The following is a 17275-nucleotide window of genomic DNA, read 5'->3' as shown; positions in this document are numbered from 1 at the left end:
TCAAGATCAAGAATTAGGGTTGCTCCCATAATCTAGGATTCCTGTTAGCAGATGTTGATCATGAATGAATGATGCACATGCATGAGGAATAAGGTTTGATATGTCTCAGTTATGGTTTAGACAAAAACGGGGGCAAATTTTGGGGTACTACATATACCCTCAAATTTTACCTACCCTATACCAGCTTCTTGAGCCCTAAACCCTAAGCATACAATCCATACATATCATCTCATGTGCATTTATACATAATGACCACAATAATCCATAAGCCCAAGGTATGGGATTCATCTACAAAACCCCAAGATTCTCTAGTCATGTTAAGGTGTGCCCAATCCATGTTAACCCTAATCTCATCCCCAAGCATCCCAAAAATCTTGAAGGATCACTCAAGACATCTCACACACTCCCTAAGTCCAATTTGGGTGGTGAGTCCCCTTTTAAGAAGCCTCAAGATTCATCTGGCCACCCAAGGACCAAACCCTAGCTCTTCACCCTCCTCTTGGCTTGTACAAGTCTTGGTGTACCATGGATCTTGACCATGTCATTGAGTATCCCTCAAATCCAAGTTTGTTCATGCCCCATACCTTTTAAAACATCTAAATTTGACCCCTACATCTCAAACCATAGTTCATCTCACCATGGTTTTTTATGATACTTATGGCTCAAGAAACCCTAATTTGGGGACCTCTAGGCCATTGAGCTTGATCATTTTTTGCCATCCAATCACCCTACCATTAATTTAACATCATTTCATGTCCTTTACGATCCAAATCAACCATTTAAACATCAATTCAATCCATGTTGAAGGTAGTTGGTTCACACTTGATTTTTCAACTTTCCATGACTTGATCCACCCACCAATTTAACCTAAAATCATTCCACAAAGGTACAAACTTCATTTTCCCATCATGATATGATCATTTGAGGTCAAAACATCCATAATTGTTGCTTAAAAAGCAAGAAATCACAAAAACCCTAAAACTAGGTCACGTTGGTTGGTCACATTTTTTCAAGAGTGGCTTATGGGAAGTTCCAAAGATTATAACTTCTTCATTTTTCAAGATTTTTAAATTCCACTTTGAGCCAAATTTCTTAAATAACTTCCTCTCTAACTTTGTTTCAAGGTCCAAGACCTAATTCATTAAGGAAGGGTTTCAATTTTGCTATTGGCGAAGCTGGTCCAACATGTCTACCATGCCCTAAAATCATGGCATGACCACTACTTTGACATGTTGCCATTTCCAAACCAAAAGCCTTTTTGACCTGGTTCTTTTTATATTCAATCAAGATCATGGCAAGGAACAAATTACCCAAAATTAAGATAAAATACACGAGTCAATTTTATTTGGCCTTGATTCAAAGTTGCTGACTTACCATGATGCACAAACCAGATACACCTCAGTCAGAATTTGAAAATCCATTTACCAAGTGTCCAAACCATTAAATATAATTCCAATGGTCCCCAAACACATTTCATAGGGTATTATGGTGTGATTGAAGGTCAACTTGCAAGCCAAAACTCCTCACAAAGCAAAACCCGACCTCATGTGCAAAATTAGAATTTTCCCAAAGTAGAAAAAAACATATCCTACAGCAGACCATTTAAGTGCCTTTGTTGGTTCCAAATCAATGCAAGAGGTCAAAACTAACTTGTCTGAGCTGCAATCAAGGTCAGAACATAGCCGTTGCATTGTCCCCCAAGTCAACTTCAACCAGCCTCCCACTCACATGTGGTTTCTATCCAAACTCACTCCATTTCCCTAAACTTTGAGTTTTCTGTTTCAGAGCTTTCCAACCCCTAAACTCTGCCCAGAAACACTCCCCATAGATCACTCAAACTTCACAAATACTCAACCACCCTTCCCTGAGCTTCAACTGACCTAAGCTCAGTCGTCGGAAAACTCACCTAAGCAAACTCTGATCAGGTAGAAATACGCATCCCCATCTTCGAAACAATTTACCCTCTTACTCGAAATCATTCACTGATCATTAGCCCTAACCTTGTAGCTTTAGTTGTCCCTTATTTAGAATTTAATTTTTATTTTAGGTCATTTGTGTTCATCAGGGTCGTGGTGAAATACTCCCCACTCAGAGCCAATCAATGGCTCATGAGTAGGGAGAACACTTTATTTATGATCATACAACATGTCTTGATCCTTAAATCTGGTTAAAAACTCTTATTTTCGAGTTTTGGTTCTGAGTGGTCGAAGGTTGAAGACAATGATCGTTGCACGCGTTTGAATTTGAAAAATACTATTGTCACAATCTGATTGGCTAATGCGTGCGCAAAGTCCATGTATTTATTGTTTTTCTTGTTTATTCATGTGAGTGTGTGTTTATATCACAGTTGGGCCATTGGCCCAGTGGGTGAGGGGATGGACTCCCCCATGACCCCAAGGTCAGGGGTTTGATCCTAGTGTGTGCACCCTTAATACACTTTTCCACTTTTGTGTTATTTTGGTTTATTTATTTTTCCATTTTATTTTCTCTTTTGATTTATTTTTTAACCCTCTCATTTTTATTATTTTGAAAAAAATTTGTACATCAAACCCGCTTATTTTTGCCTCTAGAATTTAATGGTGACTTTATTTATTTTATTTGGATTATTTTTTATGGACTTTTGAAGTCTTGAAGTTAAGGGCGAATGAAATCTATCTTTTGTCATGATGTTAGCTTGGTGAGGGTTCATTGAACCTTCCTTATTTCAAACCTACCATTGGATGATCAAATGTTCATCCATGGTACTTTGAATCATGGATAGGTTATCCCCACACCAACTAACTTGGGTCATTTGACTTATAGATGAGGTCTATTTGTACAAATGTTAATTTATGGATTCATCTGATACATTGCCTTTTCATTTGTTTCATACTAACTCACTAACCCTTTACTTACTTGTTTATATCATATACTAACCCTTTATTAACTTGTTAACATTATGCCTTATTCATATAACTTATTAATATCTCATTTGGTTCAATATCAACTTGTTCATATAACCTTGTTAACTTTATAAAACAACTAGAATCAACCATTCAATTTTGGGTTGTATAGTCTTCTTATTATCAATCTATATATAGATGGACTTGAGGTTGAAGAACTTTCATTGTTACAAATATAGGGTAAGTTGATCCATTGATCATCTTCCTTACTTTGCATTAGTGATAAGTTATCCCTCGATGTGCTATATTTTTAATATATTACCCTAAATATAGATAATTCTCAAAAGTTGTCCACTTGTTCATAACCCTAACTTTAACTTTACCAACTTTGATTATTACTAACATTTTGTTATTGTTATTTTTATTGTTCTTTACATATATGTCATTTACTTCAAGTACTCGTCATTATCATCATCATTGTACAAACTCATCATACACATCTTATAATTGTTCTTTATTATTGTCATGATTTAAAAACAACCAAAACATGATAAAATTAAAAGACCAAAAACACTTAATCACTTAGACTTAGAGGATCCCATTTAGGACCTTTGCTTAGAGGCATTCCTTTACTCTTTTGTGGCACTTTGTAAGCACTTGGGTTTCATCTGTAAATTATATTACGGTTGTAAGAATGACATCATTGCACCACCTTAGGGGGACATGATCGTAGGACCATTATTCTTTGTTTAGCATAGTTCACTTTGTACACACAAGACTTCCCTTGGGCTATCTTTCAATGAGTCCTTTTATTTCCTTGTCGGTTACTTTGCATTCATGTTTCATAAGCCAAATTTCTCAATCAAATAAAGAAACCCTTGATCCAACGTCAAGTGGCTTTTTCTTAATCAAACTCAAAATACTTAATAATTACGATTAGTATTTTACGCCACGATCCTTAAGTGGTGGAGAATGATTGAGAATGTAGCATTCCTATCCCCACTCTGATTATTTTGGACGCAAGACACTTGGCTTATTGTATAGAATAATCACCTCCGCCCATAGACTTTAGTGCAATCTAATCCCAAACTCTTTTCACAAGACTTTGTTTTTAAGGTAAAATCAACACAATCCATCAAACCTAATTTTTGTGCCTTAGGGAACCACCTCGAAAAAATCTTTTCACAATGGTAAAATCAATCAACATACAAACATTTTCTACTCCGAAATACAAAGCTCTGATTCGTCATCCCCGAATGAGTGATACGTAGGCACAAGGGCCCCAATCCTTGGCGAGCACTATAATAATAAAAACCCCTCTTTCACCCATATTCTTTTGAAAAATAAAACAATGTGAGATAAATCTCCACGTATGTAAAACAACCCAAATGGTTCCCATGAAATACCAAATTCTACTTGCAAGTGCATGTACTAAGAGGAAACATTATAGGTCATTTTGAGCCATCACCATTGAACAAGAAATTTTCATCAACTTCTAAAATCCATTACTCCCTCATTCAAGATTCAAATGGTGTCAAATTTTTGACCAAATCGAAGAGGAATGAAAGAGATACAACTTTTAAGAAGAAACCATTTCATTTGAAGCTCATAGAAAAAGTTATTCAAGGTGGAAAAAATGGTCATTTGACTTTTAACTTAGAAAATTTTCAACTATGTTTGATTCCTACAACTTCCACCTTAAAAATCATCATGATCCAAGCTCCAAATGGAAAAAGTTTCAACAGAAAAGTTACTCCCCTTCATGTTATATTTCCAAAGAGTCTAAGATCATGGCATTTGGAGCATTTTTGAGTGACTTGCGCATGGGTGTAATGCATGGCCCTATTTGGAAAGTTTCATGACCAATTTTCATTTCACTAATGCATGGTTCCATGTTATTGTTTCAGGATGATTTGCACATGATTTTGGACCTATTTACATCATTTCACGGGCCTTGTGCATGCCCATGCAAGAATGCATGGTGACATTTCTATTTTAGGCATTTGATTGAATGTGTGTGAAAATTAATTGGATGGCTATAAATACATTGCCCTTGAGCTCAGAATGAGGACCCTTCTGCCCCAGCTTTGATCCTACAACTCCCTACCCTCTATTGATAGGATAAACTTGAAGATTTGAATTGAAATCGAGTTTCAATTCCACTTCTGTTTTGGGATTGAAACTCCAAGGATCCAAGTTATTTAATCATCCATTTCACTTCCTGCAAGTTGGAAGAAGTAACCCAAGCCAAATTGGAAGACAGATCAGGCTCAATTGAAGCAAATCGAAGGTGATTTTTTCAGAATTTTCTCTTCTTCGATTCTCACTCAATTCTCCATTATTTTGGTTGTTCTTTGGTTGTATGAAGACCTACCAACATAGACAACAAGATTGAGTTGCTTTGAGATCAAATCGAAGCAACTCAATTCATACTCCTTAATTTTCAATTCCACGTATCTCTCTGTATAGTGAGAATCGGAAAATTCTGAGGGCAGATTCGAACTCCTGGCGTTTTTCTCTTCAAATTAGTGTATGAATATCTTATTTTTATGAAATTTGGTGGTGGACCAGTCTGGTAAGGTCCATCGGAGAAGATGACCAGAGCCCTAGCTCAGGTGATGCGTTGGTGTGTTCCTATCCATCTAATCTTGCCCCAGTGTTTTAATTCCAGCCTTTGTTTTGTTTGACTCATTTTCTAACGCATTTGACTTGGTTCATGGTAAACCATAAACGCGTGGCCATCAGATTTGCCACCTCAATTAATGAGGAAGATCTAATGGCCCATGTATTTTTCTTTTATTTTAATTATTCTGATTTTATTTTAATTAGCCATATTTTGTATATTAAATTTATTTTTAATCCAAGAAATATGGAACTCACCAAAAATCTTTAAATGTTTTCCTCTTCCATATTTTGAATTAAAATAATTGTTTGGATTAATGTTTATATTTTTTGTGAATTAAATGATTTTTGAGTTGTTTATAAATATTTTTAAATACTTCTGACTTTTCAAAAATTCTAAAAAAAATTGTCTAAGGTCCTTTGACCATGTTTGACCTAGGATAAATCTCTTGGTCATTTATTTGGAGATTTGAAGGGATTTGAGGTTTTTACTTTTGAAAAATGCATTTTTATTCATTTTTAATTTGATTTTTAATTGTTTAAAAATATTGTTGAGCCATTTGATTGACTTTGTGTTGTTTGACTTTATGTTTGGCCTTGATCATGGTTGATTTGAACTTCCATTTGATCAATACTATTGGATTTAGGGGGTTGACTAAATGTACATTTTATCCCTCAAAATGAATGGATAATATTGATCAGATGAAATTACTCCTATGTTCAAATTGGGTTTCTATTTCCCCTTCCCTCTTCATTTTCATCCCTCTTCTCTCCCAATCCATCATTGACCAATGATTTGTCTACAAGTCAAATGCTAGTTGATTCATCAATGACCTTGTGTCAGAGGAATCAACACGAGCCTGATTGAGATAAGTCTCTCCCACTTTTATTTTTTATGTGTGGTATATTTTAGGAGCTTGGATAGTTGTGACTTCTACATAAGTCCAATTAAGATTGCTTAACATAGAGCTAAATATGTCCCAAAAGGCATAGCATTCTTATAAGTGATATTGTAAGTATCTCACTCTTCATGGAATAGCATGAAGACTTGGCCTTTTTCCCATTTATGAGAGATAGTGGCATACTTGTTGATTTATCCAAGTTGGAGCGCTTCTCATAGATGATGTCTTGGTTCATGTCTTCATCTTGTGAATGAATGGTTAAGTGTTCTCCAAGGAATGACTTAAACAATTGAACTCCTCAACTAACATTTGACTAACTTCTTATTAATATTGCTTTACTTTCAAGTCATATACTTAATGCAATTTAAATTTCAGTACCTTTATCATTCATTGTCATTTACATTTCATGCAAATGTTTATATTTCAGTTCTTTTCACTTTGCTCACTTGAGCCATATCTTGTGATTGTATATATTGTGTGCTTGTGATTTTGCTCTGTTTGTGGTATTAGGACCTTAAAATGCTTAATAACAACAAAAACCCTAAAAAATATCTTGGTGGACTATTGAACTTGGCTTGAACTTTTGGATTTAGAATAGGAAACAATCATATGCTTTGAGGACTTGGCCAATGCCACTATTTGAGACTGGGCTATCCTTGAATGTGCTTTTCATCTTGGATATTATGTCCATCTTTATTTGATGCCTCTGATATTCATATTGATTACTTGGATGGTTATGCTTATTGCTTCCTTAAAAGTCCAAAGGTAATGGGTTTCTATCTGACATTCTTGTCTTGTGGGTTGCATCCCACTGGCCAGATCTTTTCAACCCTTAACTTTTAATTTTTGTCTAGGCTAGTCCCTTCATCTCCTTCCACTTCTTTAATATCAAAATATCTCCCTCTTTTAAAAACCTTCTTTTCATGTGATTTCAAACTTAGACTTGTTTTAATGAATAGAAACTTTGGCCTTATGCCATTGAATTTTCAAACATTTTCTTGAATCAAACTTGTAAATAAACTTAACCATGTTGACTTTAATTTCAAAAGAAAAAAAGAACTAATAACCTCATTTAAAGTATTTGGCCTTTTTGTGACATTTTCTCTTAAACTTTGTTAAAACCAATTCACCAACCTCTTTGAAATTTTTACCACAAACTACGGGGTTTGTTCCCTCATTTTTATGTTGTTACGTAGGCATAAGACCTAAGGTCTTGTCAAACACAAAAATATAATTAATGAATTCTTTTCTCATGCCCTCATTCCTTTTTTATCAAACATCATTTTCAACTAAAACACTTGCACACAAAAAAGGGCTCCCTATGAGTATCTAGGACACTTTGGGTGCTAATACCTTCCCTTTGTGTAACCAACCCCCTTACCTGTAATCTCTGACATTTTATTAGTTATGATTTGAAAACTTCTTATCTTTGGGTTTTGTTCATACTTTTTCCATTTCCCTTTGGAAAAATAAAAGCGCGGTGGCAACTCTGGTTTTATTGATGTCGAGTTAACCAATAGTTCGATGGTTATGAATTCACCATTACAAACGCCTGAAAGATCATGGAGGTAAGGATAATGGCAACACAACCATTGTTCAAGATGATTTCGACTCATATGATGTTCTCGTGGTTTGAATGGAGACTCAAGTAAATAGTGGATTCAATGAGTCAATAAGGTTGTTGACTGAAGTCAGGTATGTAACTGATTTGAAGATAAATTTGATTTCTCTTGGTGAATTCAACAAGAAAGGATATGTTTTCCAAGGAGAGAAAAGTATTCTAAATGTCATAAAGGGGACGAAGGAAGTCTTAAGAGGCGTGAAGAAACAAGACTTGTATACCCTTGAGGTTGAAGTTGTTAGTGGTTCTGCAAATGTTTCATCCATAAAACCTTTGTCGAAGATAGAAATTTGGCACATGAGATTGGGCCATGTCAGTGAAAGGGGTCTGGTCGAATTTGGGAAACAAAATCTACTTGGTGGAGACAAAGTCAAAAAGCTGAAGTTTCGTGAACCCTGTGTACTTGGAAAGTCTTACAGAGTGAAGTTCAATAAAGTCAAATAAAGAGCACATGGATCCCTTGATTACATCTATGTTGTTCTTTGGGGGAATGTGAGGTGCCCATCACATTCAGGAGTAAGGTATTTTCTATCTATAGTTGATGATTATTCCAGAAAGTTATGGGTATTCATCCAGAAGACTAAGGATGAAACTTTTGAGAACTTTAAAATTTGGAAGACTCTGGTTGAAAATCAAACTGGTAGGAAGGTCAAGAGATTGAGAATCGTTAATAACCTTGAATTTTGCAATGAGGCGTTCGACAATTTTTGTGCAGCCTCTGGTATTGTAGGGTGCAAATATACTGTAGGTACTCCCCAACAAAATGGTTTGGTTGAAAGGATTAATCTAACCATTTTAGAAAGAGTTAGATGTATGTTGACTAGTGATGGGTTAAAGAAGGTGTTTTGGGCAAAGGCTGTTTCGACAACAACATTAAGGAGTCAAAGATGAAGACACTTTAAGAAATGATAAACAGATGCCCTTCAACTACGTTAGATATGAAGACACCTGAAGAAACTTGGTTGGGACATCCACTAGATCTCGAAAAAATTAGAGTGTTTGGCTGCATAGCGTATGCTCACTTTAGGCAGGACAAGGTCGATCCTAGAGCTCTGAGATGCATATACATGGGATACCTTGAAGGAGTCAAAGATTATAGGCTAAGGTACCTAGAGCTAGGTCACCGAAGGTGCATCACCAGTCGAGACGTAGTTTTCAATGAAGTTGAGATGGATTCCAAGAAAACTGACGATGTAAGTCGAAGTGCATATATATCTCAAGAAAAGATGGAACAAGAATAAATTCATGTTGAGGTCGAGCATGTCGATGTTGAATTGCGTATCCCAGATCAAGCTGAAGAATAAGCACAACATGCTGAAGATACTAAGGAAGATGAGGAAACTTTCTACGACTACCTATTGACAAGAGATAGGCCACGAAGAGTCATCAAGCCACCTCAAAGACTTGGGTATGCAGATCTCATAGCATATGCCTTAATCTCTGCAAGTGAGGTTCTAGATGAATAACCTAGAGACTATATGGAAGTTATGAGGAGTCGAAATAAGAATGAATAGCTGAAGGCCATGGATGATGAGATGAAGTCTCTTCATCATAACCACACTTAGGAACTGACCAAAAACCTTGCTAGAGCCCGGTTAGTCAGTTGTAAATGAATTTTCAAAGTTAAAAAAGGAATCAAAGGAGTGACATCGAAGAGATACAAGGAAAGATTGGTCGCAAGGGGTTTCACTCATAAAGAATGTGTCGACTTTAATGATGTGTTCTCTCCTGTTGTAAACCACATGTCCATTCGGACGATACTTGCTATAGTGGCACAGTTCAACCTAGAACTGGAACAAATGGATGTGAAGACTGCTTTCTTATACGAAGATCTAGATGAAATAATCCCGATGAGGCAAGCTGAAGGGTATGCAAAAAAGGGTAAGGAAGATTATGTGTGCAAGTTGAATAGATCTTTATATGGACTGAAAAAATCTCCTTGACAATGGAATAGGAGATTCAACCCGTTCATGGCACAAATAGGTTTCATTAGAAGTTAGTTAGACCATTGTGTTTACTTCAGATTTTGACCTGGAAATTCATTTTTTCATTTTGTTTCTTTAAATGGATGATATTCTCATAGCAAGCAACAATGTCGAGGATGTAATGAAGGTGAAGGATGAACTCAATAAGGAGTTTGATATGAAGGATCTGGGAGCAGCATCCAGGATTCTTGGGATTGACATCCGAAGAGACAGAAAGTAGTCAAAATTATGCTTATCTCAAAGGACATACCTACAGAAGATTCTTGACAAGTTTGGTATGTCAAATTCAAAGCATGTTGTGACTTTGACAAACCCTTAATTCAAGCTGAGTACATATCAGTGTCCCAATACTGAAGTCGAAAGAGCTTATATGAATAACATCCCATAGGCTAACATAGTAAGTTCTCTGATATATGATATGGTGTGTACTAGACCCGACATATCATATGCAGTAAGTCTTGTAAGCAGGTACATGGCGAACCCGGGAAAGGCTTACTAGCAAGCATTGAAGTGGATTCTAAGGTACATAAATGGGTCTCTAAACAGAGTCCTGATTTATGGTGGATCATATGGTGAAAATAGTAAAGCAAAAATCGAAGGGTATGCCGACTCTGATTATGCAGGTTGTATAGATTCCAAAAAATTTATTTTTGGATATGTGTTCACTATGTTTGGCACATTAATTAGTTGGAAAGAAACACTTCAGAAGGTTGTTGCCTTATCAATAACAGAAGTGGAATATATCGCCCTCACTGAAGTTGTGAATGAATATTTGTGGCTTGAAGGTTTTGCGAAGGATCTAAAACTTCAAGGTCGAGTTATCACTGTTAAATGTGATAGTCAGAATGTTATACACATGTCGAAGAATTCAAACTATCATGAGCGAACCAAGCACATTGATGTGAGGTTGCATTTTGTTAGAGGGGTAATTGAGCAAGGAGAAGTCCAAGTGTTGAAGGTTTTGATAGATCACAATTTTGTTGATATGATCACCAAGACATTACCAAGTTGCAAGTTTTTCCACTGTATAAAGTTGATAAAGTTGCCTGAAGAAAGGTATTTTGTTTCCGTGATGTTATAAAGTTTGTTCCAAGGTGGATATTTGTGAGATATTGGATCGAACTCTAGTATGGTCGAAGGGTGGCTTCTTGGTTCGACAATTCAACATGAACTTAACATGTTGTCGAAGTCTGTACACATGTTGTAGTCGAAATATGCTAGGATTGTTAGCATGTCGAATTAGGCCCATTTATTATGCCCAAATGTTTAAGTTAACTTATTATCTAAGTTAGCTTTTGTAATGGGCCTGTGTGCAAAAGCCCATTAGTTTAGTGTGTTATTTTTCTTATAAATAGCATACTAGTCTCTCATCATTGCATAATGCAAATCCTAATTAGGGTGAGAGAGGTTATTTGTTATTCTATAACACTTGTAATCTTGTTTCGAAGAGAAAGTAAAGAATAGTAGTTTATAACCAATTTCATTGTGTTCTTATTATTTTCTTCTTTTCTACCCTTGTGGGTTTGTTACCGATCAAGAAACCAATTACACTTTGTAATTCCGACATTGTTTTCACAATAGCCTTGAATTGGGACATGATCACCTACATGAGCAAGGGAACAAACAAGTACCATCTCAAGTAAACAAAAGTAAAAACCCTAATGTTAGGATCAAACCAAGAACGTGTCCATGCTTGTGGGCCAATGACCAAATGAAATGGTCATGGTGATGCATAATATGATGTTATGTATGCAAATGAAATTGAGCAAAAGGTAGGAAAAGTGAGGATAAATTTTGGGGTGTGACAAGGTGCATGAAAGGATAGTTGAGCAACACTTAGGTGCTCGAACTCTGGCCATGGTTATTCTCGGAGTCAGGTATTATTCATAGACCATGATCTAATATTCTAAGGAGTATATGTAAATATGTGACCAATGCTAAGAGTATTACTAGTTAAAATAGTCTTGAATATAATTAGTTTGACAAATATATATTAGTGATTATCCTCAATTTGATTATAATCAAAACTCCTTTAATATTATATGTAGGTACCAAGTTGAGTGGTTTATAAACATAAACTTTATATCATCTACTTTCTTTAGGCTTAAATTCACTTTTGGTCCCTTTAATTTGTGTGTTTTAAACTAGTGGTCTCCATATTACTTTTATATACGTGGCAGTGATGATTAGGATAAAAAAAAATACTTTTAATGATATGGAATTGATGATTAGATTATTTAATTTTTAAGTTTTTTTGGATCATCGGAGTTGAGGAATCTCTCTCTCTCTCTCTCTCTCTATATATATATATATATATATATATATATATATATATATATATATATATATATATATATATCATGTGTTTTATGTTGTAATAAATAAGTTTACTACACTTTATAAACACTAAATCTATTTTTTAATAAGCCAATATGGGACTTAATTCATTACTCAATATTTATTTCTGCATGCAACTGTAGCGGGGTTTTCGTTACCTTTAGGTTTATTGACTAAACCAAAAGTTAACATACAATTCGAGTCGCCACCACACTTTTATTTGTCAAAAGGAAAGGCTAAAAAGCGAACAAATGCTAAGTGAGAAGTTTTATCAAATCAAAAACTAATAAAAATTTCAGAGATCTAAGTAAGGGGGTTGGTTATGAAATGGGAAGGTAGGATCAGAGGTAGGATCAAAACCTCGTAATTCGGGGTAAAAAACTCAAAAGATTGGTGAATTGTTTTGATCAAAAGCCTTAAGGTCTTTTGTTATCAAAGGGAGAAAACTCAACATAAACCAACAATCCACCATTTGAGGAGGGCTTCAACATGCTAGTAAGGGGTTAACCATATAATAAGCATGGAAGACTTATAATTCAATCACTAAGGATAAGGTGAGATTTACATCAACCACTATGATAACTCAAACCTATGACTAATGCTTATGAAAAGGTTTTAATAAAGTGGCCATTGGAACCAAAAAAACAACTTGAGGTGAGTTATATTTACAAGTTAGGTTTATTTACAAAATGAAGTCAAAGTTGGATTAAGATTTATTCACAATGAGTATTGATGAAAATGGTTTTTTTTTGAAAATGTCAAAGGCATAATGCCTAGGTTTCTAGTTTGAAACAAAGTCAAAGTTTGAAGAAAAAGATTTTTGGCTTGGTTAGAGTGAGGATAAGAAGAGAAGGGCTAATCCTAAAGCATTCAAAGATAAGAGGAGCAAGATAAAACCCTTGGAGTTCCTTTTCTTGAAATCATAGAGATGATTCAAGATGCTCCTTTCCTTTGGACTTAGCACACGATCAAGCAATCAAACAAATTAGATTCAAGCTCCTAGGATCTCCATTTGGCTTGTCTCTCTTAACTTGGCTATTCATGACAATGGTCCTTTTTGCTATCTCAAGATGGAATCCCTATCACACAGGAGCAAACATCAAAAAGTTCACAACACAATAAGAGGAATGGACAAAGAATAAGTTTTGGAAAGGATGTCCTTTTAAGTCAACTTGGAAATTTAGCATTCTAAAGGCATGAGGCCTAGTTGCTCTTCAACAAGTTTAGCATTCTAAAGGCATGAGGCCTAGTTGCTCTTGAACTCCTTTAAGCATGGGTATGTCCTAGTTCTAAGTCCTTTCTCCTTTTGCATTTGGTTCACACAAACAAACACAAAACAAACACAAGATAGCAATATATTTATATACAATAATGAGCTCAAATGAACAAAAGAAAAATGACATAAACATAAAGTATGTGCTTAAGTGAGCAAAGTGAAAAAAGCAATATGAATAAATGAGCAAGAAATAAATGACATTAAACGTAAAGGGGAAAGAAATTAAATGCTCAAATTAAAGTTAGTAATTAGGATGGTCATGTTAGTTTGTCATAGAACAATGTAGCGCTATGATAAGCAATTGTAAATGGACTAATGTAGTAGTCACACCTATCTGAGGCCGGTCAATAAAACCATAGGCAAATAAACACAAGTTAGAGATCATGACTAGTAAGCCAAGCTCCAAAAACTTGCCATGCCAAAACAAAAGGGGAAGAGCCTTGTATGGACTTTAGGTTTTTTGCTTGACCAAGAAGCAACCTATCTTGGTCACAAAACAACTCACTTGATCTTGGATTAAGTTGAGTTTGGTTTGGATCAAAGAAGGTTAAATCTCTCATTTGTCAAGACCAACTATAAGACATTAACTCATTGGCCAAAATAAAAATAAAGGGATGAAGATGAAATGAATGGAAAGAGAATTCAAGTATCAAATTCAATTGATCAAATGTGAACCAAGTCATCATCAACCAATGCCAAACAGAAGAGAAATGAAGATTACAAGTCAACAAGTCAACCATAATTTTTTTGGTATTTTTTGAATTAAAAATAAATGCAAAATAAAATAAACAAAATATGGTCAAACCTCAAATTTAATTCAAATCAAGTTCAACAAGTCCAATTAAATTCTCATAGGTCTAACATGGTCACAAAAATAATAAAAAAATATCAGAAAGTAATTAAAAATGAATTAAAACTATCAGAAAGTAATTAAAAATGAATTAAAACTATTAAAAATCAAATAATTCACAAAAAATATTAAATGAAGTCACAAAAATAATTAAAAATCAAAATATGAAACTAGATTTTTCAAGAAATTTTTTGGCATTGGTCTCATATTTTTGTGACTTCAAATAAAATATTTATGAATTTTTGAAAATAAAAGGAATTAACTGAAATTAAAAGAAAATAGGAAAAATAGAAAAATACGCAGCCATCAGATCATTTCATTAATTGACGTGGCAAAGGATCAACAGCTCAGAAGCGCAGATGCATTGTACACTTGAGTCAAACGCGCAACACATGGCATTAAAACAAGTAATCACAAGGAATGACCAGGATTATAACGTTTAGGCACGATCCAAGGGCTATGAAGAAAACACGTGGGGATGGTGGTGGAAACCACCATCTTCTCCGGTGATCCAACCATTTCCGGCCACCACGCGCAGGAAAATATATTGTAATGAAAATGAAATGTAAGGACATCAAAATGAAGCCTAGGCGATGTACATCAGCACTGTAACCATAGATCATCCTCAGTCTTCCTATTTAGGGAGAAACATAAGCTTGAAGATCATGGTGTGTCAACTGGAATGGCACGATTTGAACAATTAAGACCACCACTGGCCTGCCTCAAGTGAGAGAGGACTTCAGAAAATAACATAAACCAAAGAAAATCACATTGAATTGCAAGATCTAGATCAAAAAAGTTTGAGGTTCTACCTCTGAAATTAAGCTTCAAATGCCACGAATTCTCTAAGATCTTGATCTGCTTTTGCTCTGGAAGTGTGATGGAGATGATAGGTTAAGGAATTGAGCTTTGAAAATCAACTAATGATGTTGAATTTCAAGCTTGAAAAAGAGAAAGAAAACTGAAAATTCCTTTAGTGAGGGTTGGGATTTCAATTCAGCAGCAATTCAGGTCTCCACTTGGTTGCAAGATGAATGGAATTGAGCTCCTATTTATAGCTGAAAAGGGTTGGCAAGCATGGTTCCCTCGTGTGCATGGGATTTGAATTCTCCTTGCATGGGCCTGTACAGGCGCATGTAAGGCCCAATGATGGGTGATACACCAAGATGAGGTCAACTGGAAATGAATTGGACGTGCATAATGATCTTCACAAGCTTGCACATCAAGTTATATCATGAAATGCCAAAATGGACATAAAAAACCAACTCTTCGAAACTCACACATGGAAATTCACAAAAAGTAATGTGAGTAATGGTTGGAAAGCTCTTGAAAATAGGAACAAAAGTCATTTTGGGAAAAAATTCATTTGGAATTTGGAAATTAATGAAAACTGGCTGGGAATGTTTTGGAACAAAACATGTTTAAGTCACCCTTTGAAAATTTCCACCAAAAGCAAGCCTCTTCAAGCCCTTCTATTTCAATGATGCAAGCTCCAAATGAAAAAACCTCCATCTTCAAAGTTGTAGATTTTTTCAATATGATCAATTTAGACTCAAATTTTGCATCATTGGGATTTTTCATGAGAAAGTTATGGGCACTTGAAGTTGGGCATTTTTCAAATTCAATGACTTAGGTCCAAAGTGACCTATAATGTTTTGTATGTTCACATGTGTTTATTTTAGGATTATGAATTTTTGTCCAACATAACATTTTAATTAGACATCTTAAGATTTCCAATGCATTTGGTCTCACCTCAGAATCATAAAAATTAAGGAAGTTAGGTCCTTGGGAAGTTGACCTAAAATTAGGGTTTCAGTCAAAATGACCTATAATGTTTTGAAATGAATGATAATCTTCCAAGGTTCAAATGGATTTTTTATGAACATGAAAGTTGTTCATATGGTTATTAAGGACATTGTTTCTCTTGGGGTCATCTTCATTTGACAAACACATTAAAAGTTGTATCTCTGTGATCCTCAATTTAGTCAGATGACTTGACTTGTCAACTTTTCAAGGCCAAACTTCCAATCTTGATGAATAAATTATTGAGGGGCCTCACATCGGCTCATATATGCATAAAATAGTGAATTAAAGAACTTCCCTTTATTAAATTTGATCATAGGTTGAGGTTGCTTCATGAGCAAGGCACAGTCAAAGCATAGTTGAATTAGGGTTTCCTTGGGAAACAATCCTTAAGCCTTTTGGGTTATCTTGATAAAATTGGAAAATTGAGGTACTTGGGAGGCATATATGATGATTAAGAGCTTTGTGGACCATTGTCATGCTTTTTCTCACCTTCATCTAGCCATTGCATTGAGCTTAGGAGCCTCCTAGGAGCATTGAAGCAGATGATCACTTGAGCTTCAAAACAAAAAGAGTTAGTGACATATTTTTGTGCTTTTGGTTAGTAAACAGGTAAGAAAAGCAATAATATACAATACAAGCATGCTTGGTGGTCTCAAACCACTCACACAAGTCCCACCCTAGGGTTAAGGAGCCAAACATATTATGATCCTTGAGGCAATGCACTGAGCAATGATATGATGCCATGAGGGATTTTAGGGTCAAAATTAGGGTCTTACAGATGCCCCTATTTAAGGTCATTCTAGCCGGAGATATGAAGGTTAAAATCTTCGTCTCGACGAGGTAGAATGGGCTTAAATAATAACAAAAGAGACAAATTTTGGTCCCTAAGAGACCTCATGATGCAAATGTATGTATGCAAAATAAAATCTTCATGGTGAATGGTTGCCGCAAAGGAAAAGAAATCAGAAGAAACTGAAAAACCCATAGGAGTAAA

The sequence above is a fragment of the Lathyrus oleraceus genome, chromosome 4 (genome assembly GCF_024323335.1).
Source record: "Lathyrus oleraceus cultivar Zhongwan6 chromosome 4, CAAS_Psat_ZW6_1.0, whole genome shotgun sequence".
In the NCBI taxonomy this organism is placed as follows: Eukaryota; Viridiplantae; Streptophyta; class Magnoliopsida; order Fabales; family Fabaceae; genus Lathyrus; species Lathyrus oleraceus.
The sequence above is the reverse complement of the archived record's forward strand: the minus strand, read 5'-3'. Positions refer to the sequence as shown.